Consider the following 25,724-nt stretch of genomic DNA (forward strand, 5'->3'; position numbering starts at 1 on the left):
AAGATAAAATCTAGAGCAACACTTAAGCTGGCCATAGAGGGGTCGGTATTCTATTAGTTCAGCAGAAATGTGGCCATTCCCGCTAGAGAGAAGTCAAATTATGGATCTTCTCTCAAACGGAAATGTTGGAACTATTTTAATCAGTCAGCACATACAGCTAATCGGCTGCGGCACTGATCAATGTATTCTGACAGTGGCAGAGTCCCTGCTGTCAGAATACAGTGGTGCAGCAGGGAGGGTTCCTTCAAATGTGTGGATGGGGAAATCCTTTTTTTTTTTTTTTGATCAGCTAGCTGGGTAATTAAAAAAAAAATCATCTATGGCCAGGTTAAGAGATTTTACAGACCCAATGTGGCAAACCATTGCAGGCAATCCGAAATAACCATTCATTAGTCCTAGATAAATGACTCCTGAAAAAGAAATTGTAGGTACTATGAGTAATTACATAACATTGCCGTTTACACTGTACTAATGTATGAGTTTTTAAAACTTTACTCAAGGGTTATGACTTCGCTTTTTTGAGAAGGAGCAGGCTATATGAGGAATGTGGAAAAAAACTGCCTACACTTGGACAACTCAGTATATCGGAGGTTCTCGGTTAGCAGAATGCATTGGTAAGTTGGTGGAATTAATTGTTGTTCCGCATGTGAAATATGAAAAGAAAAAAAAACAAAGTAAAAAGCATTTGACACGGTACCCTATAAATGCTTAGCCCACAAATTGAGGTCTGTTGGTGTATATGTAAATGGATACAGGGGTGTGTCCAGAGGGTAATGATAAATAGTGTATCTTCTTAATGGTCTGGGACCAATCCTGTTAAACTTGTTCATAGATTATATAGAGGTTGGGATAAATTGTTCAATCTCAGCATTTGCTGATGATACAAAGCTAAGCAGGGCAATCCTTTCACAACAGAAGAAAACACGTTTACAGGAAGACCTCTATAAAATTGAAGGGTGGGCAAACACATGGCAAATGAGGTTCAATGTTGGGAAATGTAAAGTAATGCACTTGGGGGCTAAAAATATGAATGCAAGCTACATGCTAGAATCAAGGATGGAAAAAGACCCTGGGGGTCCTAATTGATGACAGACTGAGCAATAGCATGCAATTACAAGCTGAAGCAAGCAAGGCCAGCAGAATATTAGTATGCAAAAAAAAGGGTATTTACTCAAGAGATAAAATGTTAATTATACCACTTTATAAAACTCTAGTTTGGCCACATCTTGAGTATGCCATCCAGCTCTTGTCCACAGTCCACAGAAAGGATGCTCTGGAACTGGACAGAGTCAAGGGAAGGGCAATGAAACGAATAAGGGGGCTGGAGGATCCCAGCTAGGAGAAACATTAACTTTATTCTCCCTGAAGAAAAGATGCTTAAGAGGGGATATGATATTATTATACAAATATCTTAATGATGATTCCAACATCAGGAGGAATCTTTTCAGTCTCAGGTCACTCAAAAAGACACAAGACCACTCAATAAAGTCGGATGAGAAGTGGCTTAACATTAAACAGTGTAAGGGGTTCTTTACTGTTAGAGTGGTAAGGATGTGGAAGACGCTTCCACAATCGGTGGTTTCAGAGGGAAGTGTCACTAATTTAAAAATACTCTTAGATTGGTATTTTATCGAACACATTATACAAGGATATAGGAAGTGGTAGAGACACAAATGCGCATGCGCGCACACACACACACACACACACAGGCACACATTGATCTGGATGGACTGGTGTCTTTTTCCAACCTTACTAACTATGAAACTATGTTGGGTTTTATCACTTTTGCAGTTCAAAAATGTGCGGTTTTCCAAAGTGAACGTCCACTGAACATACTGAATTAGGTGATGTTTCAATACCCAATCATGTGCAAGAAAAAAAAAAGCTTCCATTTAATTTGCTAAATGAACAGCCTCTAAATCAACCCATTGTGCATGTGCAGCCATATGCAAACACATTAACCACTTTACCACTAGAGCATTTTGCTGTCTTACGTCTGGGCCACTTTTTGCGATTCGGCGCTGTGCGACTTTAACTGACAATTGCGCGGTCATGCGATGCCGTACCCAAACGAAATTTACGTCCTTTTTTTTCCCACAAACAGAGCTTTCTTTTGGTGGTATTTGATCACCTGTGCGATTTTTACTTTTTGCGCTATAAACAAAGAGCGTTTATTTTGAAAAAATAACAATATTTTTAACATTTTTTAAATGAAATTCCCCCCAAAAAAGATGTAAAAACCAATATTTTTTTTAATTTTTGGCCATTTTTTTTTCTGCTACCCATGTTTGGTAAAAAAAATCGCAATAAGCATATTTTGATTGGTTTGTGCAAAAGTTATTGCGTTGACTAACAAAGGGAAAGATTTATGTCATTTTTGGTGTTTTTTTTTTTAACGAGTAATGGCGGCGATCTGCGATTTTTTTTTTTTTTTTTTTGCGGGACTGCGACATTGCGGCAGACAGATCGGACCCTTTGACATTTTTGACACTTTTGGGGTTACCAGTGACATTACTGCAGTAATCAGTGCTATAAATATGCACTGTTACTGTAAAAATGACACTGGCAGGGAAGGGGTTATTTTTATTGGAGAGGGAGGGGTTAATGTATGCCTGGTGCTTACTGACGTGTGGCGGGGGGGAGGTGACTGTGTGAGACAGGGACAGATCGGATGTCCAGCTATGCTGAACACTCCGATCTGTCACTCCCTGTCACTGAGGAGATCCGACCCCTCGTGTTTACACAGGCGGGCGGATCTCCACACTAGATCCCCGACGATCGGGGCAGAGCAGCGGCGATCGCCGCTGCTCCTCCCCTGGCCCGACTCCCCTGGCCCGACTCCCGCTGTGAATGAAAACAGCGGGACCGCGCCTCCGGCGGCTCGCGAGCGCCGCCTACAGGGGAGGAGTCTGGCGACGTAGGTCTACGTCGTCAGACGGGATCGTGCCACTTTGCCGCAGTAGTACTCCGGTACTCAGTGGCAAAGTGGTTAAAGAGGTTGTAGAATGATTTAGTAGAACTTAACCCATTAAAACAATATATGCTCATCTGGTTCTACCCTCTCGCTCTTATAGAACTTAGGAAAATCTTATCTTTTTCTGTATGATACAGCACTTCCTTCTTTCCAGCTTAGGTTAAAATGATATACCCCCCCATACATAGACACACTGCCTCTTGGGGTAGCCATGTTACATGCTACACGTTACACACCCCAGGAAGCAGCACATTAAGGAGTGTTAGTAAATACAATTCTCTGTGCAACACCAAATGTGTTAAACCGCTACAAATAAAAATGTGTCCATTCTCCAAATCTATTAAATGTTCCTGAAAATCACTGAACTCCTCACATAAAACCATAAATATATCTTAAATTGTACTGTGCAACATTATTCCATCATCAAGAAACCAATATCTGTTACAAGAAATGTGTAAAAAATAGTGCAAATACTCCAATGTTTTGACCAATAAATATTACTCTACCAATACACTATATATGCATATATACAATAAATCCAATGTGTACAATATTCAGAGATGTGAAAAGGAAAATAATTAAATATAAAAATGTAAAGTCCATAAGTGTATGAGTGTGAGATTTCCATCACCAAATTGTTCCAAACCAACTCAATTGCTATCTACTAAAAAGAAGCCTACATTTCTTGCTGTGAGCACTCTTCTGTAAATACCAGCACCATTCACTATCGACGCTCACCTTAACACATGAACCTATTTGGCAATATAGCTCACAGTGTGCTTTCCCCTTTAAAGGGTCTTAATTGGCTGCTTCAGGTATCCAGACACCAACTCTTGACTCCTCCAGTATATCAAATGATGTGAGGGAAACACAGCAAGATATTTTCACCACCAATAACTCACAAAAGGAATAGAAATTATACATATTGTTTTACCGCTTAAATTAGCAATAGTATTTTATTAAAACAAATTAAAATGCACTCACAAAATCAGTGCACTAATAAACAGTGGCACTGGTTGCACTAATGCAGCAAAAAGGGTTTAATTAACACTGACGCTGGTTGCACTAATGCAGCTCAAACAGGTTAATTAACTGTCACTGGTCGGTCACTAATGCATCAGTGACCAGTAGCAATACATTAACCCCCTCATTCTGCATAATACAAATACCATTGGTAATTAACCTCCCCTCAGCCTCAGTCTCCCCCCCCCCCCCAATCCAAAGAGGTAATGATGGCATTCAGCTTACTGGGATTAACAGTGCTTGGTTCTTCCTTGGCACGGCGGCTCCTCCAGGTCACAGCTTCGGCAAGCAAACCCTCTGCTCCTCTCATCTTGGTCCTTTGAAATTTCGGCTCCAGCCGGTGGCTGACGTCGCTACAAATCCCTATCACGTTTGTATCTCCGCTAACAGGGAAGTGAAGGTTCCGCCCCCCCTTGTACTGGCCCTGCTCTGCTGTTTCCGACCTTCCGGAAATGGCAGGCAGCGGCGGCTATCTTTGATGTGGCAAAATGCCGCAAAACCTCAATTTTGTTCTCGAGGAACCCTAGGGTTCAGCAGAACACCCATTGGGGAACGTTGGTCTAAACCGCTGGCAACAAAAGTGAGTACACCCCTAAGTGAAAATGTCCAAAGTGGGCCCAAAGTTTCACAATTTTGTGTGGCCACAATTATTTTCCAGCACTGCCTTAACCCCCTTGAGCATGGAGTTCACGAGAGCTTCATAGGTTGCCACTGGATGCCTCTTCCACCCACTCCTCCATGATGACATCAAGAAGCTGGTGGATGTAAGAGACCTTGCGCTCCTCCGCCTTCTGTTTGAGGATGCCCCCACAGATGCTCAATAGGGTTTAGGGCTGGATACATGGTTGGCCAATCCATTACCTTTACCCTCAGCTTCTTTAGCAAGGCAGTGGTCGTCTTGGAGGTGTGTTTGGAGTAGTTATCGTGTTTGAATACTGCCCTGCATCCCAGTCCTTGAAGGGAGGAGATCATGCTCTGCTTCAGTATGTCACAGTACATGTTGGCTTTCATGGTTCCCTCAATGAACTGTAGCTCCCCAGTGCCAGCAGCACTCATGCAGCCCCAGACCATGACACTCCTACCACCATGCTTGACTGTAAGCAAGACACACTTGTCTTTGTACTCCTCACCTTGTTGCCACACACGCTTGACACAATCTGAACCAAGTTTATCTTGGTCTCATCAGACCACAGGACATGGTTCCTGTAATCCATGTCCTTAGTCTGCTTGTCTTCAGCAAACTGTTTTTGTGCTTATTTGTGCATCATCTTTAGAAGGGGCTTCCTTCTGGGATGACAGCCATGCAGAACAATTTGATGCAGTGTGCAGCGTATATGGTCTAAGCACTGACAGGCTTACCCCCCTACCCCTTCAACCTCTGCAGCAATGCTGGCAGCACTCATACGTCTATTTCCCAAAGAAAACCTCTGGATATTACGCTCAGCACGTGCACTCAACTTCTTTAGTCGACCATGGTAAGGCCTGCTCTAAGTGGAACCTGTCCTTTTGAACTGCTGTATGGTCTTGGCATCCATGCTGCAGCTCAGTTTTAGGGTCTTGGCAATCTTCTTATTGCCTAGGCCATCTTTATGTAGAGCAACAATTTTTTTTCATATTCTCAGAGGGTTCTTTGCCATGACGTGCCATGTTGAACTTCCAGTGACCAGTATGAGAGAGGGAGAGCGATAACACCAGATTTGACAAACCTGCTCCCCATTCACACCGAAGACCTTTTAACACTAACGCATCACATGAAACCGGGGAGGGAAAATGGCTAACTGGGCCCAATTTGGACATTTTCACTTAGGGGTGTACTCACTTTTGTTGCCAGAGGTTTGGACATTAATGGCTATATGTTGAGTTATTTTGAGGGGACAGCAAATTTACACCGTTATACAAGCTGTACACTCACTACTTTACATTGTAGCAAAGTGTCATTTCTTCAGTGTTGTCACATGAAAAGATATAATAAAATATTTACAAAAATGTGAGGGGTGTACTCACTTTTGTAACATACTGTATATATCATGGCATATAAAGTGCATAACATTAGTGCAGTCCATTTCAAAAGTGCATCTACTGTATATATCAGGCATGTCTAACCTGTGGCCCGGGGGCCACATGCGGCCCGGAACCCCAGGCAATGCGGCCCACTGCCCCGTGACAATTTTTTTTTCCGGGTGAGGAAGGACGTCGGGTCGGGGGCATGGCCACAGGGGCCTCCAACTAATTGTAGGCAGAGGCTGCCTCGGAGGGGAGGGGGGAGGCGCGCATGTGCAGTGTTTCTGACTTCTACCACCATGACCACTTCAAATCACTGAAGTGGTCATGTTGGTTAGAGTGTTCCTTTAATATTTCTCAGAAGGAGTAAACCTCTATATACTGATTCAATTTCATTTGATCATCTTCTAGTTGTGTTAAATTAGTGCGGGGGGGGGGGGGGGGCGGTGGCACAGGAAGGGCGCAGCGGCATTTTATTACTTATATACTTTAACTATAGTATATATTTTATATGCGGCCCGAGAAAATTTCTCTACGCTCAATGTGGCCCAGAGAAGCCAAAAGGTTGGACACCCATGGTATATATGAAAGTGTATAACAGTTCATTCTCCAGCTGTGATGTAACAATTATAACCACTTGCTTCCAAATAAAGTGCCTCTCGTGTGAATATATATAGTATAAACAAAGTTGTGTACTTTCACCTTCTTGTGCTCCCAGAACTCTCACCTTAGTGAGTAACCAAATTTGCTTTTTGATTACAGTGCTCAGGGCGATGTTTCCCCGATCCTGGCTTGGTTGCAGATCTATCAGATGTATTTGGATTTTCCTTGGTAGTGGTCCCTTTAAGGCTCCGTTCACCATGCATAATCCATATGTTAGGGTAATGCAAGATGGCCTCCTATAGTGTAGTAGTCAAAATCGATAAAAAAAAATAGTAACACTTACATTCAGATCAATAAAAAACGATTGGTTATGCAAAAACACAAAGCAGCATACAGATCTCCGACATCACTTCCGGTCTAGGAAAATGGCCACCATATGATTTTTAATGGAAACCACAACAGAATGGGTCACCACACAATTTTCGGGCTCCACCAGATAAATGGCATCTAACATAACCAATCCAGTTCTCCCGATGAAGTCCTGTGTTGTGACACAACGTGTAGGGCATCCTGGACCAGAAGAGATGTTGGAGATATGTATGCTGCTTTGTGTTTTTACATACCCAAGCATTTTTTTCAATCTGAATGTAAGAGTTACTATTATTTCTCTTACGTCCTCCGACAGTCGCCGCCCCCTCTAAGTCATCACTGTTGGGTATTGTCATCTGCTCCGCAGGAGTAGCTAGGCATATAGACTTAGTTAAAAACAAAAGGCATTTGCATGTATACACCCCTGGGGGCTGTCCCATCTGGTCAATACCCTCCTGTAGTGTCCACTCCCAACTCAGTTTTAATTTGCCTAGCATCAGGAGTAGTTAGGCTTTCCCTGTGCTGGGGCTTCGGTCTCAGCCTATCTTCTTTTTATTTGATTTTCTTGAAAAATGTCAGTTTTTCTTTCTTTACTAGCTGTTTATTTTGTCAGCTTTAGTTTTTAGTCGACTCTTCAGACGAAGATGGACATGCGGTGCTGGGATTCGGACTGGCCGCCCTGGTTCCCCAGGGCACAGAGGGTCAGATGGACCCCCAGCCCGCCATTGAGCGTTCAGCTATGGTTCGCCCTGGCATTATGAACGACCCATCTCTGTTCGCAGCAGGGATGCAGCTGTGAGGTGGCTACCTCACTGGACGCATCTGCGACTCAGCAGTGCAATGTCCCTGGCAAACGGCATTCCCTGTCAGATGAGGACAGCGGCTTTCCGTTCTGTGAGGCTCCCCACGCTATCGGGTACAGGTAAGTACTTCTGTGTGGGGCCTCTGTGTGGGGTAGCAGTCCTGGTTGCTGTGTGTTCCCCATGTCTGTGCCTTGTGTGACTCCCTGCTGCGATCCCTGCGGGGATCGCTTGTACATGCGCTGCGGCGCTGTGTGTGTTTGGGGGTGCAGACTGTGTATGGGCCGCGGCGGGGGAAACCGAGCAGTCCGCCATTGTTTTATACACTGGGCAGGCATGTGAGCTTCTCTATGGGCACAACTACATGCTGATTTGGCGCCAATCGCCGCCATTTTTGAGGTGACCGATCGCTCGGTTCGGCCGCATGTCGGCGGCCATTTTGGTGGAGTCTCCCATACGTTCCTATGGGGCAGTCATTTTCCCTGGGTCATGCAGCAGATGGTTCAGCCTACTTTTACAGCACTTCCTCTTTCCTCTGAAGCAGGAATATTTTTTCTGTACTGTCGCTTCTGGCTCAGTTTTGTCTCCTTCCTGTTTGGGGGTCTTTTTCTATCTTTATAGCTGGAGCGGTGGGCTGCGCACTCGCAGCACTTTTAAAGGGACAGCACCTAAATCTTGCACTGTCCTTTTTTTCTCACCTGCGCATGGATTCTCCGGATAGCAAATTTCCACCAGCCCAGTTCTCCTGTGGCCCCTCTGAGACCTGATTTGGCCGCTGTAGTGGCGACTTTAGTGTCTAATATGGAAATGCTGATGGCTGAACGTGCTGCTCGTAAGAGGCCCAGATTGTCCCTCTCCCCTGATTCAGAGGGTGATATGGCTGCTGCGAGTGTGCCCTTTTCAGGGTCCCGCTCATCCTTGGACCTGCAGGGGTCTGAGGCGGAGGTGGAGGGGGTTGATACCTCCTCTCCGGGGTCGTCCGAAGAACGGGCGACCATGGATGAATTAATTATTTCTGTGAAGGAAACTTTGCACTTGGAGGATGAGCCCAGTCCCCTGGGCGTTGCGTCCTCTTTTGGGACGCACAGGACCCGCAAGTCGGCGCAGGTTTTTCCCTGTCCCGCTGAGTTTCATTACACTGTTAATGAAGTGTGGCGCACGTTAAAACGTCCGTTCGTGGTGCCCAGTCGGTTCAAATTGCTTCACGCCGGCTACGGAATCGCGCTGGTGTGTACCTCCACAGGTGGATCACACGGTTGCAGTGTTGAACAAGGCTGCCTTGGTTCCTATGGAGGATTCCCCGGTTTTCCGGGATCCAACGGACCGGTGTTTGGAGTCTTTGGCCCGCCATTCCTATACGGTGGCGGGCTCTCTGCTCAAACCCATTTTCGCGTCCATGTTAGTGGCGCAGGCGGTTGCTGATTGGACTATGGTGCTTAAGAACAACCTTGTGTCTGATGATGTTCCGCCTGCCCGGCTGGAAATGGTGGATCAAATCCACCAAGGAATTATGTATCTGTGTGATGCAGCCTTAAATGAGGCCCCCTTGGTGGCTCGCCTCTCCAGTGTCGCGGTGCTTAACCGACGCCTGATATGGCTGAAGAGCTGGTCGGCCGACCAGTCCTCGTGGAAAACGGTTGCTGATTTTCCCTATGCTGGCTCTCGCCTTTTTGGCGAGGCGTTGGATACCCTGGTAAAAGGCATCACGGGGGGCAAGAGCACTATGCTGCCCCAGAACCCGAAGCACAAGTCCTTCCGGGGCAAGCGGAGTTCTGCGCCTAGATCCAGTCAGGGTTCCTTTCGTGCCTTTCGGAACCAATCCAAGGGCAAGCCCTTCAAGTCCCAGGGCGGACAGAAGAAGCCCTGGGCGGGTAAGCAGAAGTCAGGCAATACCGCTTCGACGGGCCAATCCACTTCTGCCTGAAGGCACGCCCTCACCCGTTTCTGGGGTGGGTGGACGTTTGCGCGGTTTCCTCCAACTTTGGCTGCTCCGGATTTCGGACAGGTGGGTTCAGGAAATCGTTCGGTCGGGATACAAGATCGAGTTTCTTTCCCGGCCAGCGGACAGATTCTTCCCCTCAAATATTCATTTGCCTCTGGGGCGTCTGCAGGACTTGCACCGTGCGGTTCAGGACCTCCTTGCTCAGGGAGTGGTCGTCCCGGTGCCTCACCAGGACAGGTTTCGGGGCTTTTATTCCAATCTGTTCACTGTGCCCAGAAAGGAGGGCAAAGTGCGTCCTATCCTGGACCTGAAAGCTCTGAACCGCTTTGTGCGAGTTTGGAAATTCCGTATGGAGTCTCTCCGATCGGTGGTGGCTTCTCTGAGCCCAGGGGAGTTCCTGGCTTCAATAGACCTCAAGGATGCGTACCTGCATGTCCCCCATCTTCGAGGGTCATCAGCGGTACCTTCGGTTTGCTGTCGCGGAAGACCATTACCAGTTTGTGGTGTTACCTTTCGGTCTTGCTTCGGCTCCCAGGGTCTTTACCAAGGTACTGGCGCCGGTTCTGGGCCTACTGAGGGCTCAGGGCATTGCGGTCTTGGGGTATCTAGACGATCTCCTCATAAGATCAAGTGTCAGTCAGGACCTGGTGCGCGATCTGTCCATCACGGTCCGAACGCTTCAGGGAGTTCGGATGGACCATCAACATTCAGAAATCATCGTTGTCCCCTTCGGTTCGTCTTCCCTACCTGGGGATGATTCTGGACTCAGAAGGTGTTCCTGCCGGAGGACAAGCTCCGAACATTGCGGGACGAGATCGGGTCCCTCAGGGATGTGCCAGCATCATCACTCAGGACCTGTATGCGGGTCCTGGGGTTGATGGTGTCGACCTTCGAGGCGATACCTTTTGCTCAGTTCCACACGCGAGGTCTCCAAGCGGAGATCCTGGCGAAATGGGACGGACTGGCTCGGTCCCTGGATCTGCATGTCTCCTTGAGTCGTCAGACAAAATTGGCTCTTCGGTGGTGGCTCCAGTCTCCGGTGACGCAGGGCAAGTCTTTCCGTCCGTTGGTTTGGATGGTGATCACCATGGATGCCAGCCTGTTAGGCTGGGGTGGGGTCCTGGGCACCCTGTCTGCCCAGGGCACTTGGTCGGAGGAGGAGTCCTCCCTTCCGATCAACGTCCTGGAATTGCGAGCGATCAAGCTCTGCCTCCTCCAGTGGTCGGATCGTCTACAGGGTCGTCCTGTCCGGGCGGACAATGCTACCACGGTGGCTTACATCAACCACCAAGGGGGCACCAGGAGTGCTCGGGCGGCCCGGGAGGTGACAGACATTCTGTCTTGGGCCGAGCTTCACGTCCCGGCAATCTCAGCGGTTCACATTCCGGGTGTAGAGAATTGGCAAGCAGACTGAGTCGCCAGACCCTGGACCAGGGGGAATGGTCCTTACACCCGGAGGTCTTCCAAATGCTGTGTGCGAAGTGGGGATCCCGGACGTGGATCTGTTTGCATCTCGGCTAAATCAAAAGGTGGGAAGGTTCGTGGCAAGAACGCGCGATCCGTTGGCGGACGCCTCGGATGCGTTGGTGGCCCCTTGGCATCAGTATCGTCTGATGTATGCCTTTCCTCCAATTCAGTTGCTGTCCAGGTTCCTCCGCAGGCTAGCCTCGGAGCCGCACCTGGTGATTCTGATCGCGCCGGACTAGCCTCGCCGGTCCTGGTACGCCGACGTTGTTCACCTGGCAGTGGCGCCTCCGGGGCGACTGCCCCTGCGGGAAGGTCTTCTGTCTCAAGATCCAATCTTCCATCCTGCTTTACAGTCGCTGGCTTTAACGGCCTGGCTGCTGAGACCCAGGTCCTGAGGGACAAGGGTCTCTCCCCTGAGGTTATCCCTACGCTGATCAAGGCTAGGAAATCCTCTTCTGGTAAAATCTATTACCGTACCTGGAAAGCTTATTTCGCCTGGTGTGAGTCCAGGGGGTTTTCCCCTCGCTCGTACTCGGTGTCAAGAGTGTTGGCTTTCCTCCAGTCTGGCGTGGATCAGCGTTTGGCGCTGGTCACGATAAAGGGTCAGGCCATCCTTTTCCAACGCCCTGTGGCGTCTAATTCCTTGGTCCGTACCTTCATTCAAGGTGTGCCACACTTGGTTCCTCCCAGAAAGGAGCCTTTACCTCCATGGGACTTGAACTTGGTTCTGTCCGTGTTACAGCGTGCTCCCTTTGAAAATATCAGGGAGATCTCTTTGCCTCTGTTGTCAAAGACGGTCGCCTTTTTGGTGGCGATCACTTCGGCTCGCAGAGTATCGGAGCTGGCGGCGTTGTCTTGCCGCTCCCCTTACTTGGTAATTCATAAGGATAAGGTGGTGTTGAGAACACTTCCGTCCTTTCTTCCCAAGGTGGTCACTGAATTTCACCTTAATGAGGAAATTGTTCTGCCTTCACTTTGCACGAAGCCTAAGCATCCGAAGGAGATTGCTTTGCATTCTTTGGATGTTGATAATAGGAGTAAGAATAAAACCCACTCAACCCAGCGCTAATAAAATAGAAAATCTAAATGTAAAGCAGCCGCTATAAAAAATCAAATAATAAGAAGAGGTGTATAATGAGAATCAGAGGAGGCTCACATATTAGCGCTGCTAGTGTATGTGAGCCTCCTCTGATTCTCATTATACACCTCTTCTTATTCCTTGGATGTTGTCCGGGCGATCAGGGTTTACCTGTCTACAGAATCCTTTCGTAAAACGGATTCCCTGTTTGTTCTTCCTGAGGGGTCTCGGAAGGGCATGGCTGCGTCCGCAGCAACTATTGCCAAATGGATCAGACAGACCATTGAGCAGGCTTATGCTTTGAAGGAACGGGTTCCACCCTACCCTGTTAAGGCGCACTCTACTAGATCTGTGAGTACGTCCTGGGCTTGTTGGCATAGGGCCTCGGTGGCCCAGGTGTGCAAAGCTGCGACTTGGTCGTCGGTGCACACTTTCTCGAAATTCTACAAAGTCGACGTTCTGGCATCGGCTGATGCTTCCTTTGGCCGCAAAGTTCTCAGTGCGGCAGTGCCATGAAGGACCCTTGTTTTTTTATGGGTCCCTGTCTGTTGGTATTTGCTTTCCTGGGCGGTTGCTCCTGTTGAGCATTGTTTTTTCTGTTGCCCAGTGGGTTCTCTTACAGTGCATGTAAGGTTCCTTTCTCTGCTATGGGTACTGCGTTGCCTCTTATACGGTTGCGTCTCCCACCCCTCATGTCTATACTGCTTTGGGACATCCCAACAGTGATGACTTAGAGGGGGTGGCGACTGTCGGAGGACGTAAGAGAAAACGGAATTTTTGTAAAATCTTACCTGTAAAATTCCTTTCTCTGAGTCCTCCGACAGTCGCCGCCCCCGCCCCTCTATACGGGGTTCTTGTTTTCTTACTGCTATGTTACCAAACTGAGTTGGGAGTGGACACTGCAGGGGGGTATTGACCAGATGGGACAGCCCCCAGGGGTGTATACATGCAAATGCCTTTTGTTTTTAACTAAGTCTATATGCCTAGCTACTCCTGCGGAGCAGATGACAATACCCAACAGTGATGACTTAGAGGGGGCGGCGACTGTCGGAGGACTCAGAGAAAGGAATTTTACAGGTAAGATTTTACAAAAATTCCGTTTTTTTAAATAAACATATTGATTCAAACTTCTACACTATGGGTGGTCATAATATTATGGGTGATTGGTGCAACAATCCTTAACTTGCCGTAAAAGAGTTTTAATAGAAGCCCTCATTGACCCCAGTAGCTACAGGAACTGTGGACTCATTCAACATCAAAGATCACAGCAAAATATTCCTAGACCACTTCTGTAGTGAAATTTAAGGACGAATTGCTCCACGTGCCTGCATCAAACCATGTTGTGCTTCCTAAGAATATGTAAATATTTGAATGAACATACAGTGAATCCAGAAAGTATTCACAGTGCTTCACTTTTCCATATTTTGTTATGTTACAGCCTTTTTCCAAAATTGATTACATTAGTTATTTTCTCAACATTCTACAAACAAAACCCCATAATGACAATGTGAAAGAAGTTTGTTCAAAATCTTTGCAAATTTATTAAAAATAAAATACAAAATAAGTCACATGTACATAAGTATTCACAGCGTTTGCCAAGATACTCAAAATTGTGCTCAGGTGCATCCTGATTCCACTGATCTTTGAGATGTTTCTACAACTTGCTTGGAGTCCCCCTGTGGTAAACTCAGTTGATTGGAGATGATTTGTAAAGGCACACACCTGTCTATATAAGGTCCCACAGTTAACAGGGCTTTTTCAGAGCTAAAATCAAGCCATGAAGTCCTGTAGACCCTTGAGACAGGATTGTATGGAGGCACAGATCTGGGAAAGGGTACAGAAAATGTTCTGCAGCATTGAAAGTCCTAATGAGCACAGTGGCCTCCATTACCCGTAAATGGGAGAAGTTTGGAACCACCAGGACTCTTGCTAATGTGGGCCGCCTGGTCAAACCGAGCTATCGGGGGAGAATGGCCTTAGTCAGGGAGATGACCAAGAACCCAATGGTCATTCTGACAGAGCTCCAAAGTTTCTCTGTGGGGAGAGGATAACCTTCCAGAAGAACAACCACCTCTGCAGCACTCCATCAATCAGGCCTGTATAGTAGAGTTGCCAGACGGAAGCTACTCCTCAGTAAAAGGCACATGGCAGCCCGCCTGGAGTTTGCCAAAAGGCACCTGAAGGACTCTTAGACCATGCGAAAAAAAATTCTCTGGTCTGATGAAACAAAGATTGAACTTTTTGGCCTAAATGGCAAGTATCATGTTCGGAGGAAACCAGGCACCGCTCATCACCTGGCAAATACCATCCCTACAGTGAAGCATGGTGGTGGCAGCATCATGCTGTTGGGATTTTACAGTGGCAGGAACTGGGATACTAGTCAGGATTTTGGGAAAGAAGAATGCAGCAATGTACAGAGACATCCTTGACGAGAACCGGCTCCAGAGCCCTCTGGACCTCAGACTAGGGCTGAGGTTCATCTTCTAACACAGTGGTTCTCAATTCCGGTCCTCGGGACCCACCAACAGGCCAGGTTTGCAAGATAACTAAATTACATCACAGGTGATCTCATTTGCTGCTCAGTGATTGCAGTATTCTAGTCTGCATCCCCCAAGGTAATACTTAAAATCTGGCCTGTTAGTGGGTCCCGAGGACCGGAATTGAGAACCACTGTTCTAACAGGACAACGACCCTAAGCACACAGCCAAGATAACAAAGGAGTAGCTATAGGACAACTCTTTGAATGTCATTGAGGGGTCCAGCCAGAGCCCAGACTTGAACCCATTTAGCAATCTCTAGAGGGATCTGAAAATGGCTCTGCACCGACGCTCCCCATCCAACCTGATGGAGCTTGAGAGGTCCTGCAAAGAAGAATGGGAGAAACTGCCCAAAAATAGGTGTGCCATGCTTGTAGAATCATACTCAAAAAGACTTGACGCTGTAATTGGTGCCAAAGGTGCTTCAACAAAGTATTGGCCAAAGGATGTGAATACTTATGTACATGTGGTATTTTTTTTTTTTTTTTTTTTTTTAGTTTTTTATTTTTAATAAATTTGTAAAGATTTCAAACAAACTTTCATGTTGTCAATTGTTTGTAGAATTTTGAGGAAAATAATGAATTTAATCAATTTTGGAATAGAGCTGTAACCTAAAAAAAATGTGGAAAAAGTGAAGCGCTGTGAATACTTTCCGGATTCCCTGTAGCTTGGTCACTTTATGGCATTTTTGCTTTGCCACTGTACATGACTCGGAAGCAGGCAGTATTCTTAGCTCTGTGCCCAGAATGGAATAACAATGCAGAAGGACAGCAGGCAGTGTTTTTCTTTTAATTGTGAATGAACAGATTTGAAGCTCGTATTGCTGTGCTTCCTTTTATGACAATATCTGACAGGTCAGTCTCCTAGTCAAAGGGAAGGGATTGCAGCTTCTCTGCTCAGCGTTCATAGCGGAAACATATTTCATTAGAGACAATGGCGCACATTGGTAAAACACATTTATTTTGTTCCAGCTTCAGATATCCTGGTGAGTGGACAACCATCGGCCTATTTCAACAAGACAACGTGTCTAGAAGTTGTTTCGGACAAGAAAAGAAAACAGGAACATATAGATGAGTTCATAAGCGCACTGAAAGAAAGAGACAGAAAAAAAATCACAACAGAAATCTGGATTTTGTCGCTTGTGGAAAATGCTCAACAGATTAAATAAAATGTGATTTTGGAATGCCTTTTTAATTTTCTGATTTTTGGCAGCCCCCTGCTTGAATTTCAAATTAATGTCTGATTGCTAACAATGCCGTACTTACTGACATTTGTTGTTATTCATTTTGAATGTCATTAACTCTGCAAACATCACTTACAGTAAATCAAATATATAATAGTATATATTAAATCCTAAGGCTAACTATTTATTATAGCGTGGAAAGAGATTACGTTACTGTCAGGTGAACCCAATGGGGAGTTTTTCCCTCCCTGCCACAGTAACACACCCACAGGTCTCATTTTTTTTTTTTTAATGAATGTATATGAAGAAGGGGGTGTTGTTCAATTTTTTAAATACAATTTTTAATTTGCACATTTACTTGGCCAAGCTTTTTAAATATGTGTTGAATTTAAGATATGTATATGTAAATAAATTTTGTAAGGAATTTTGCAACTTTAGTGGTGTTTATTGTCAGTTTGTGTTTTTGCTTTTCTTTATATATAGAGGGTGGTTGTTCAGTCTTATTCAGGTTTTTATTTCTTTGTATAGTGCTGTGATTTATTACCCACGACTCATCCACTCTTACTGAAACCAGCTTAGATTATAAGAAAAGTTAAATTTTTATCTTTGTTTTCTTTTATTTATTTTTTTTTTGGGGGGGGGCTGCTTTAGATATTTTCTTGTTTAATTGAATTTTTATTGTAATGTAAAGAAACTTACAAAACGAGAAAACAAATATCAAACAAAGAGTCCAATTCCACATACATAGGCATAGAATTAATGGAAGACAGTCATAAAAAAAAAGTAAAATTCAGGCATTAACAGTGCAAGCATAGAGGTCAACCATAAAACAGTCTAATCAAGTGTACATGTATACAGTGCATCCGGAAAGTATTCACATCGCTTCACTTTTTACACATTTTGTTATGTTACAGCCTTCATTATTTTCCTCAAAATTCTCTAAACAATACCCCATAATGACAATGTGAAAGAAGTTTGTTTTTAAGGGTCCATTCACACTGGCGCAGCATGACTTGCTGGGGCGAACTGTGAAGTCGCGGTGCACATCGGCGTGACTTGCAGGGGCGAACTGTGAAGTCGCGGTGCACATCGGCGTGACTTGCAGGGACTTCATATAATTGAAGTCAATGCAAGTCACCTCCAGGTCGTCCCAAAGTAGTACAGGACCCTTTTTCTAAGTCGGAGCGACTTGTGTCGCTCCTATTAGAACGGGTCCTGTACTATTCAATGGCGAGCGACCGACCGCGACTTGTCAGGCAACCAAGTCGCCTGACAAGTCGCGCTAGTGTGAATGGACCCTAAATCTTTACAAATTTAATAAAAAAGGAAACAAATCCCATGTACATAAGTAAACACAGCCTTTGCTCAATACTTTGAAGCAGCTTTGTGCACCAATTACAGCTTCAAGTCTTTTTGAGTATGATGCTACAAGCTTGGCACACGTATTTTTGGGCAGTTTTCCCCATTCTTTTTTGCAGGACCTCTCAAACTCCATCAGGTTGGATGGGGAGCATCAATGCACAGTCATTTTCAGATCTCTCCAGAGATGTTCAAGTCTGGGCTTTGGCTGGCCCACTCAAGGACATTCACAGAGCTGTCCCATAGACAATCCTTTGTTATCTTGGCTGTATGCTTAGGGTTGTTGTTCTGTTGGAAGATGAACCTTTGCCCCAGTCTGATGTCCAGAGCACAGTGGAGCAGGTTTTCATCAAGGATCTCTCTGTACATTACTGCATTCATCTTTCCCTCAATCCTGACTAGTCTCCCAGTTCCTGCCACTGAAAAACATCCCGACAGCATTATGCTGCCACCTCCATGATCCACTGTAGGGATGGTATTGGCCAGGTGATAAGCGGTGCCTGGTTTCCTCCAAACATGATACTTGCCATTTAGGCCAAAAAGTTCAATCTTTGTTTCATCAGACCAGAGAATTTTTTTTCGCATGGTCTAAGAGTCCTTCAGGTGCCTTTTGGCAAACTCCAGGCGGGCTGCCATGTGCCTTTTACTGAGGAGTAGCTTCCGTCTGGCAACTCTACTATACAGGCCTGATTGATGGAGTGCTGCAGAGGTGGTTGTTCTTCTGGAAGGTTATCCTCTCCCCACAGAGAAACTTTGGAGCTCTGTCAGAATGACCAATCTTTCTTTCATCAGACCAGAGAATTTTGTTTTCCATGGTCTGGGCGTCTTTCAGGTGTCTTTTGGCAAACTCCAGGTGGGATGTCATGTGCCTTTTACTGAGTGGATTTTGTCTGGCCACTATACCATACAGGCCTGATTAGTGGAGTGCTGCAGAGATGGTTGTTCTTCTGGAAGGTTCCTCTCTGTCCACAACTGCTGGAGCTCTATCAGAGTGACCATCAGATTCTTGGTCACCTCCCTGACTAAGGCCCTTCTCCCCCGATCGTTTAGTATGTCCAGGTAGCCCACTCTAGGAAGAGTCTTGGTGGTTTCAAACATCTTCCATTTATGAAAGAAGGAGGCCACTGTGCTCATTGGGACCCTCAATGCTGCAGAGATTTTTCTGTACCCTTCCCTAGATCTGTGCCTCGATACAATCCTGTCCCGGAGGTCTTCAGACAATTCCTAGGAGTTCATGGCTTGGTTTGTGCTCTGACATGCACTGTTAACTGTGGGACCTTTTTCAAATCACTGGTGATGTAGCCAGGCCATCAGCGATGCACCCTGGGAAGGCTACATCACCTTGTCTATACACTACAAGATCTCTCCAGATTTCACAAAATCCTGCGAGAACTTCTGGCAAAGGCATTTTCATTTCTGTGCCAGATCTCACATTGCACATGCGCAAGATCTGTCAAAGATAGGATTCGTGTATTACAGATAAATTCAACCCATCGTATTTCTTCCCAACTGAAACCCATGCCACTAGCTCTGAACAAATAATGCATAACACCAATATTGAGAAAAATTTACATTTCATTTAACAAATTAACAAAATAAACATTTCTTAAAACAGAAACAATACCAAATCCAGTACCCGTAACATAAAGGTTGCCGATCTTGGGAGGCACCAAAAATCAAATTAGCATTGTGTATCAGGGTTAATACTTAATGGTCCCCAGCTGCGCATTACCTGGGATCCCCTAGAGGGCTCCTTACCTTAGATGGGTCACCCTATGAACTTTTCCAAGAATATTAATGCCTTCCAAGACCCTAACCACCAAACCCTTTCCTTTGTTTTTTTTTTTTTACAAATAAAACAACCAAACAACCCAAAACAGGGCAGGAGGGCGAGGATTCCTGTTCTTGACTCCTGTTCTTCCGACTTCACCAGCAGGGTCTGTAAAACAAACTCTCTGTCCCTAGCATGCCCCCTATCCAAAACTCCACCTATCACTCCTGGACCAATCCCAATAATTTACCTCTTGCTACACCCCAGCCAATTGACCCTTGATGTCCTGTATTCTGTAAACCCCATCATGAGGCCCTGCGCCTATTTTTTATTTTTTTTGCTTTGGGCCTGCCTTTATCAGTGGGCCAACACAGATAACACATAGGAAGAATCTGGCCACTAATTATGGTGTTTTTAAAGCTGGTAGTGTGGGAGCAGGATGCATACAAATGACATCCAGTGGCAATGTGGGAAAATTTTAAAAAGGGGCATTGATTGATAGATGTAAGTCACTTGTTTACCTGGTTGCCTTTAAATAGCATTGGCAGTTTTAAAGGGGAGGGGGTCCCTTTTAAGGTTGTTAGTAGCATCACTAAGGCATAAATTCCAAGTCTTGGTTGCTAAATGGTCAGAGCAGCTGTCAGTAAACTAGCAGGGAGTGTTTCCCACAGCACTAGATGAAAGCACGGCTGTTTGTAGCTTACACAGGAGGGTGACAAATACTTCTGCAACATTGGGAGCTGGTGGGATAGCGTTGTCACCCTATTATGGAAAGGACTAAATGAAGAGCAGGAACAACAAGTATTTATTAAGCATTTACTGTACTTACAATAATATAAAAAAAAAAACCTTGCACAACTACATTTACAAGTCAAAAATAGAGCTATTTACACAACATTATTATTTTGGGTTACATACACTTAACCGTAGGCTGACACATGAGAACAGTATAATAGCGGCTCTGATAAAAAGCCCTCTTTGGAAGTATGGAAAGGGTAAAACTGCTCAGTTCATTTTTGCTGTTTAAATTGTTTTTGGAAATGCAACAAGAAGTGAGAGGTGATCTATTCAAAGTGCAGAAATTCCCATTTTACACAGTTGCCACCAATAAAGTTACTCCCATTGGAAGATTTCCCCCTTAAGGCCCGTACACACACGCAGATCGTCGTCATACAAACGTCGGCGGACGAAAGATCTGCCGATTGTATGCGTGTTAGTATGGTGCCTCCGACAGATGTCTGCACACAATCTGCAGACAAGAGTCTTTCTTGCAAACATGAAAATTTTTGTCTGCAGACACCAGAACGGACAATTGTTTGCCTGTCAGTACAGAAATCAGCCGACAGACCGCAGATTTGCAAGACTGGGCATGCTCAGAAAATAAAAAACACAGGGAAAGTTAACCATTACATGACATCACTTCTGCAGTCAGCTGAAGTCTGCAGACAAAATTCTTGTGCTGTCCTTGTGCTGTCTTTGCACTTTTCAACAGACACCGACATCCCGGGGAGAAAAGACGAACATTTGTATGACGACGATCTGCGTGTGTGTATGGGGCTTAACTCCTGTTTTAGTGACAACTGTAAAATTTTTGATTTCCATCATTTTCTGTTCTGATTATTGTGGTCACCAGGATAAAAAGAGAGAGCAAATCTGTCACAGATAGCAATCACAACCTGACACATGTTTTTACTAGCTCTCCACTCTATCCACAACAGGAAAAAATGATTTGGCTATACACACACTTCAACTAATACACAATGCAATGGTAATACGACATTAGGCAAACTTATGGACTAAGGTAAACAGCGCATAGTCCCATTGTGTGGCCCTACAATATAACAAAAATTCATAGTATTAATTATATTTTTAATTTTGGTACTGGGGCTTGACACTTTGCTTTATGATAAAGTCATCTGTCAGTCCCTGTCACTATGGAGATCCGCCCGCTGTGTTTACACACAGCGGGCGGATCTCCAGACTCGATCCCCGACGATCGGGGCAGAGCAGCGGCAATCGCCGCTGCTCCTCCGCTGGCCCGACTCCCGCTGTGAATGAACACAGCGGGAGCGAGCCTCCGGCGGCGCGCGAGCGCCGCCCACAAGGGGCGGAGTCCAGCGACGTAGGTCTACGTCGCTGGACGGGATCGCGGCACTTTGCCGCAGTAGCCTCAATGTAAGCGGGGCTAAAGTGGTTAAGTAAATATCTCCTAAACAATACATGTTGAGGAGGTATTTACTGTATCTACAGGTGAGCCTTGTATACTGTAGGCTTACTTGTAGGTACAGTATAAATCAACAAAAACACCTTTACTACCACTTTAAGGGCCTTTGTCGATGGGCTTTGGGCTTGTGTTGATGCCGTTAGTTTGAGGGGCTCCCAAGGTAATTCAGGGTTCATTAACAGGTGCAATTGATCTGCATTAGACCTCCTTCTAACATGCATTTGACCTGCTTCAAGCAACTGTTGCATTCCTATAGATTTGTATGAGAATGCAACGTTTACCTAAAGCAAACAAAAGCCATTTGACACACGCCCTATTAGTGCTCTTATTGGCCACTGAAACCGTTTCCTTTGACAAAGGGAGGGATGCTGGTGGAGCTTAGCATAGAAACTAGCAAACATCAGGCCCCAGTGAAAAAGGAAAAATACATGAGTAGAGTTATGCCCCATACACACGTGCAGATTATCTGCAGACTTTTGTCTGCAGACTTACCAAAACCATATAATATGAGGTCAAACCTAAACACTTTCAATTTGTATGCAATCCGGCAGGCCCTTGCACTACATAGAAAAGGTAAGTCTGCAGATAATCGGCACGTGTGTATGGGGCATTAAAAGAAGATATTGTATGGCGTCTGTTCTAAGGCGGGTCTTAGTTTAAAATGGTACAGCGTCATTTGAAGCAATCCATAGTAGAAAAAGCCCTCACATTTTTTCCATTGATGAACGGTAGACTGTGGAGATGCCAGCCCGTATCACTGTTCATTTTAGCAGTTTAGGTCAGAGTTTTGGAGAGGCAGATGTACTGATTGCATAGGTGTGGGCTGAGTTCATATTAGACCCAGGGTTAAAGCTGGGGGCTCAACCCAACAGATAGGAGGTCAGTGCATGGGAGTCAGGAGGACTCCCATCCTCTCTAGGAGTCAGAGGGATTGCAGGGAGCAGTCAAAGCATGCATGTCTGCAGGAGGCAGATGTAGTCTGCCACAGAGCAGTAACAAGCTGATTGTGAGTAAGCTATGAGAGCGCTTGACTGGAGGGAAACCTTTGTGTTGGTCTGAGGAGCAGACCTAAGGCCTAGGCATGAGGCCCGAAGCAGCCGTGTGGCAGGTTAGCAAACCAGGAGGCTGAAGTGATGTAACAAGTTACAGTAAGCGTGGGACTCCTGTGTCGCAAATTGCAGTCTTTTGTGAATTTTACCGTTCCATTAAAAAAAAAATGGGCTGCCATGCCCTTAAAAATGCAGTTCTGGACTGGCACAACTTCTTGAAAAGGCATGCACCTATTCAGTCTAATCACTCCGATCTTTACAAGACCAACATATACTATAAGATTGGCACAGCAGAGCACATATACCCTGTTTTACCTTGCTTTTTGGAAATACATTGAAAAATGCATGTTTTATTGTGTGTTACGCCAACACATGTGTGTTGTGAGTTCACTTTTCGACCTAGAACCAAGTCCATGTTAGGGCCAACATAAATATCTTTGAGGCAGCACCTAGTTTGCTATTTTTCCAGCCATTCTTCAATTGTTGAAAACCAAACAAAAACCAGTCGTGCTGGAAAATGAATATATAACCTATGCCAGCTGCTGCCACAGGATACCAATATAGTGCCCTGAAATTCAGTATTATAAAGCCCCAAAAGAACTAAAATGGCACACATCACTATACATCCAAACAAATAAGCAAACTCTGTGAAATAAAGTCCAGAAACATAAAATGTCAGTTCAATATTATGTGCATATAATGATTATAAATTCAAACTTATAGTCGTGCTCTGTGGATTACAATAGTGCAACTTCAAATGATATATCAGCATGTCATGTTCCAGTCCCTCCACACCATACCTGTAGGTGGTTCCCCAATACACACCACACTCACCAGAGAAATCTGACCCCATGTGTTAGCAAGGGAGTCAAAAAAGTGCACAAGGTATCCACTGGAAGGTATGCACCCAATCTTCCAGGATATCCGGACCCTTATGCATCACTAGCGGTCACTTGCCAAGTTTGGTTAATAAACAAATGAAGTTAAGGGAGAAAAAGCCATTTATGGTGAAAACACCTTTTTTTATTAGGAAAAAAAATAATCCAATGCATGTATTAATAGGAGTGTGTACACAAAATAGGAAGAACTGCTGTGTGCAATCAGCGTGCGCTCCACCGAGTGGATGTTACATAGTTAGTCAGGTTGAAAAAAGACACAAGTCCATCTGGCTCAAACAATAAAAAACAAAAATAAAAAGTGCTGTCACAGAAGTCTTTGCCTACGCGTTTCATTATTACTATGCAACCTCCTCAGGAGCAGACAAAAACTGGCTTCACTCTGTTCTTCACTATATATATATATATATATAAACCCCCACCTATATAACCATACTAAGAGTTGCTGCCTTCTTACCAAACATAGCTATTGCACATATAATTCCCTTATCTTCTCACAAGATAGCACAACAGCATATGATCTTAATGTCTCAGTATGTTATTATACATTCTTACATCTATTTAACAATACCAATATACCTATGCCTTATGCCCCATATACAGCGCCATCTTGTGTGGATGTAGGGCAAACACAGCAAAAACCTATTTTGACTTCCCCATTTAAAGGGTAACTCCACTTTCGTGGGGAAAAAATATCAGCAAATAAAGAAAAAACAATAAAGCGTGTACAATTGCGACACAAATCATGTTGTAATTGAATGTTATTAAAAATGACCTTTCCTTTTCAATCTTCAGCTGCTGTTATTTTCTGAAAATGCAATGCAATATTATCTACCTGGAGCTCTTCTGTACACAGAATGTGTACTGACTACATCCCAGAAACATCATTTCCTGCTTGTGTGATTGGCTCACCATTTTTCCCAGAAGTCTGTACTAAGATACAAGTCAGATTTCTGGTATCCCCTGCCACAAAAATGTCATTTCTGGTGAGATACTCCTAATAGGAACACATCTAAAGTAATACAGGCCAAGCAGATTTCCTCATTAGAGCCCTGCAACTGCCACAGCTGACAGATACTATGAAACCACTCCCATGAGACCCACCCAGCCCAGGGGCACAGAGGAGCAAACCATGATTTCTTCAGAATAACAAAAGGTAAGAATCTGCAACCAAGTTTGTTAAAATCCTTGCAATGTACATACTGTAGATCACCCAGAGGGGAATGTTTTTTTTTTTCTCAACAAAAGTGGAGTTACACTTTAAAGTATAAAAAAAAAATATTGCAAAGGAATACAGGTATAATAATATGTAAATCACATTAAATACAACAAATATAAAATATGCAAATATTGATAAAACCATACAAAAATACATTGTTAAAAATAGTATTTAAAAAAAAATGTCAAAAGGAGGGTTCCAAAAACATGTAAATAAATAAATAAATACATATATTCTGCAAATTGCTACATTTCTATTTTTTCTTTCTAATTATTGAAATAGTTGGTTCCACCATGGTAATTTATTTATTCATATTGGAGGATCACCTACTGGGATGGTGTGGAGCCACTGAGTTGGAACATGGCACACTGATATATAATCTGAAGTTGCACCATTGTTATTGGACAAAATCCCAGAGCACAGCTACGAGATTACATTTATTATCATTCTATGCACATAACATTGGACTGACTCTTTGGGGTTGTTTTTCTAAAACTGGAGAGTGCAAAATTTGGTGTAGCTCTTTTTTTTTTTTAATCAAAACTTAATTGAACAAGCTGCAATTAGAAGCTAATTGGCTACCATGCACAGCTGCACCAGATTTTGCATTCTTCAGTAAGGCCCCTTTCACACACTCCGTCCGTCGGACGGAGTCCGTTTTTCTCAGCGGGGGATTGATCCACCAATCCCCCACTGAGCAGGAGGATGACAGCTGTGTCTCCGCTCTGTGTGTAGAGACACAGCTGTCAGTTCCCCATGCATCTCTATGGGGGAAATCGGATGGGAACGGACCGTCGGTCCGCTCTCATCCGATCCGCTGGATGGATAGAAAATCGGGTTTCCATCCGTCCAGATTTGACGGATCGGATATCAGCGGACATGTCTTCACTGACATCCGATGCCCCATAGGGATGCATGGAGGGTTGTTCAGATCCGCCAAAAAAACACAGGCGGATCTGAACGGTCCGCCTGTGTGAAAGAGCCCTTATAGGAAATAAACCCCATTATATTTCTGGACTTTATTTCAATGAGTTTCTTTGTTTGGGTGTATAGTGCTATAGCCCTTTTCAGTTCTTTTGGGGCTTTATAATACGGAAGTTTAGGGCACTATATTAGTTTCCTGTGGCAGCAGCTGCAACAGGTTATATGTTCATTTTCTAGCACGGTTGTTTTTTGTTTCTGTTGTACTCTTCAACAGTTGGAATTTGTACTATTCTACTTAACATTTC

General features: G+C 44.7%; 1 long non-coding RNA gene across 2 annotated transcripts in view; it reads left to right on the plus strand.

Moving 5' to 3' along the window:
- The window catches only part of LOC309543696, a 188,501-nt gene that overhangs the window by 9,308 nt on the left and 153,469 nt on the right, over nt 1-25,724 (plus strand). Inside the window, exons 2-3 of one of the 2 annotated variants that reach the window (XR_014224805.1) lie at nt 501-614; nt 15,766-15,980. The exons of the other annotated variant lie outside the window; for it this stretch is intronic. This is a non-coding gene — a long non-coding RNA (uncharacterized lncRNA). Of the gene's footprint in view, nt 1-500; nt 615-15,765; nt 15,981-25,724 lie in introns of those variants that run through there. 2 annotated transcript variants of the gene reach the window in all.

The sequence above is a fragment of the Pelophylax lessonae genome (genome assembly GCF_965119305.1).
Source record: "Pelophylax lessonae genome assembly, contig: HAP1_SCAFFOLD_319, whole genome shotgun sequence".
NCBI lineage: Eukaryota > Metazoa > Chordata > Amphibia > Anura > Ranidae > Pelophylax > Pelophylax lessonae.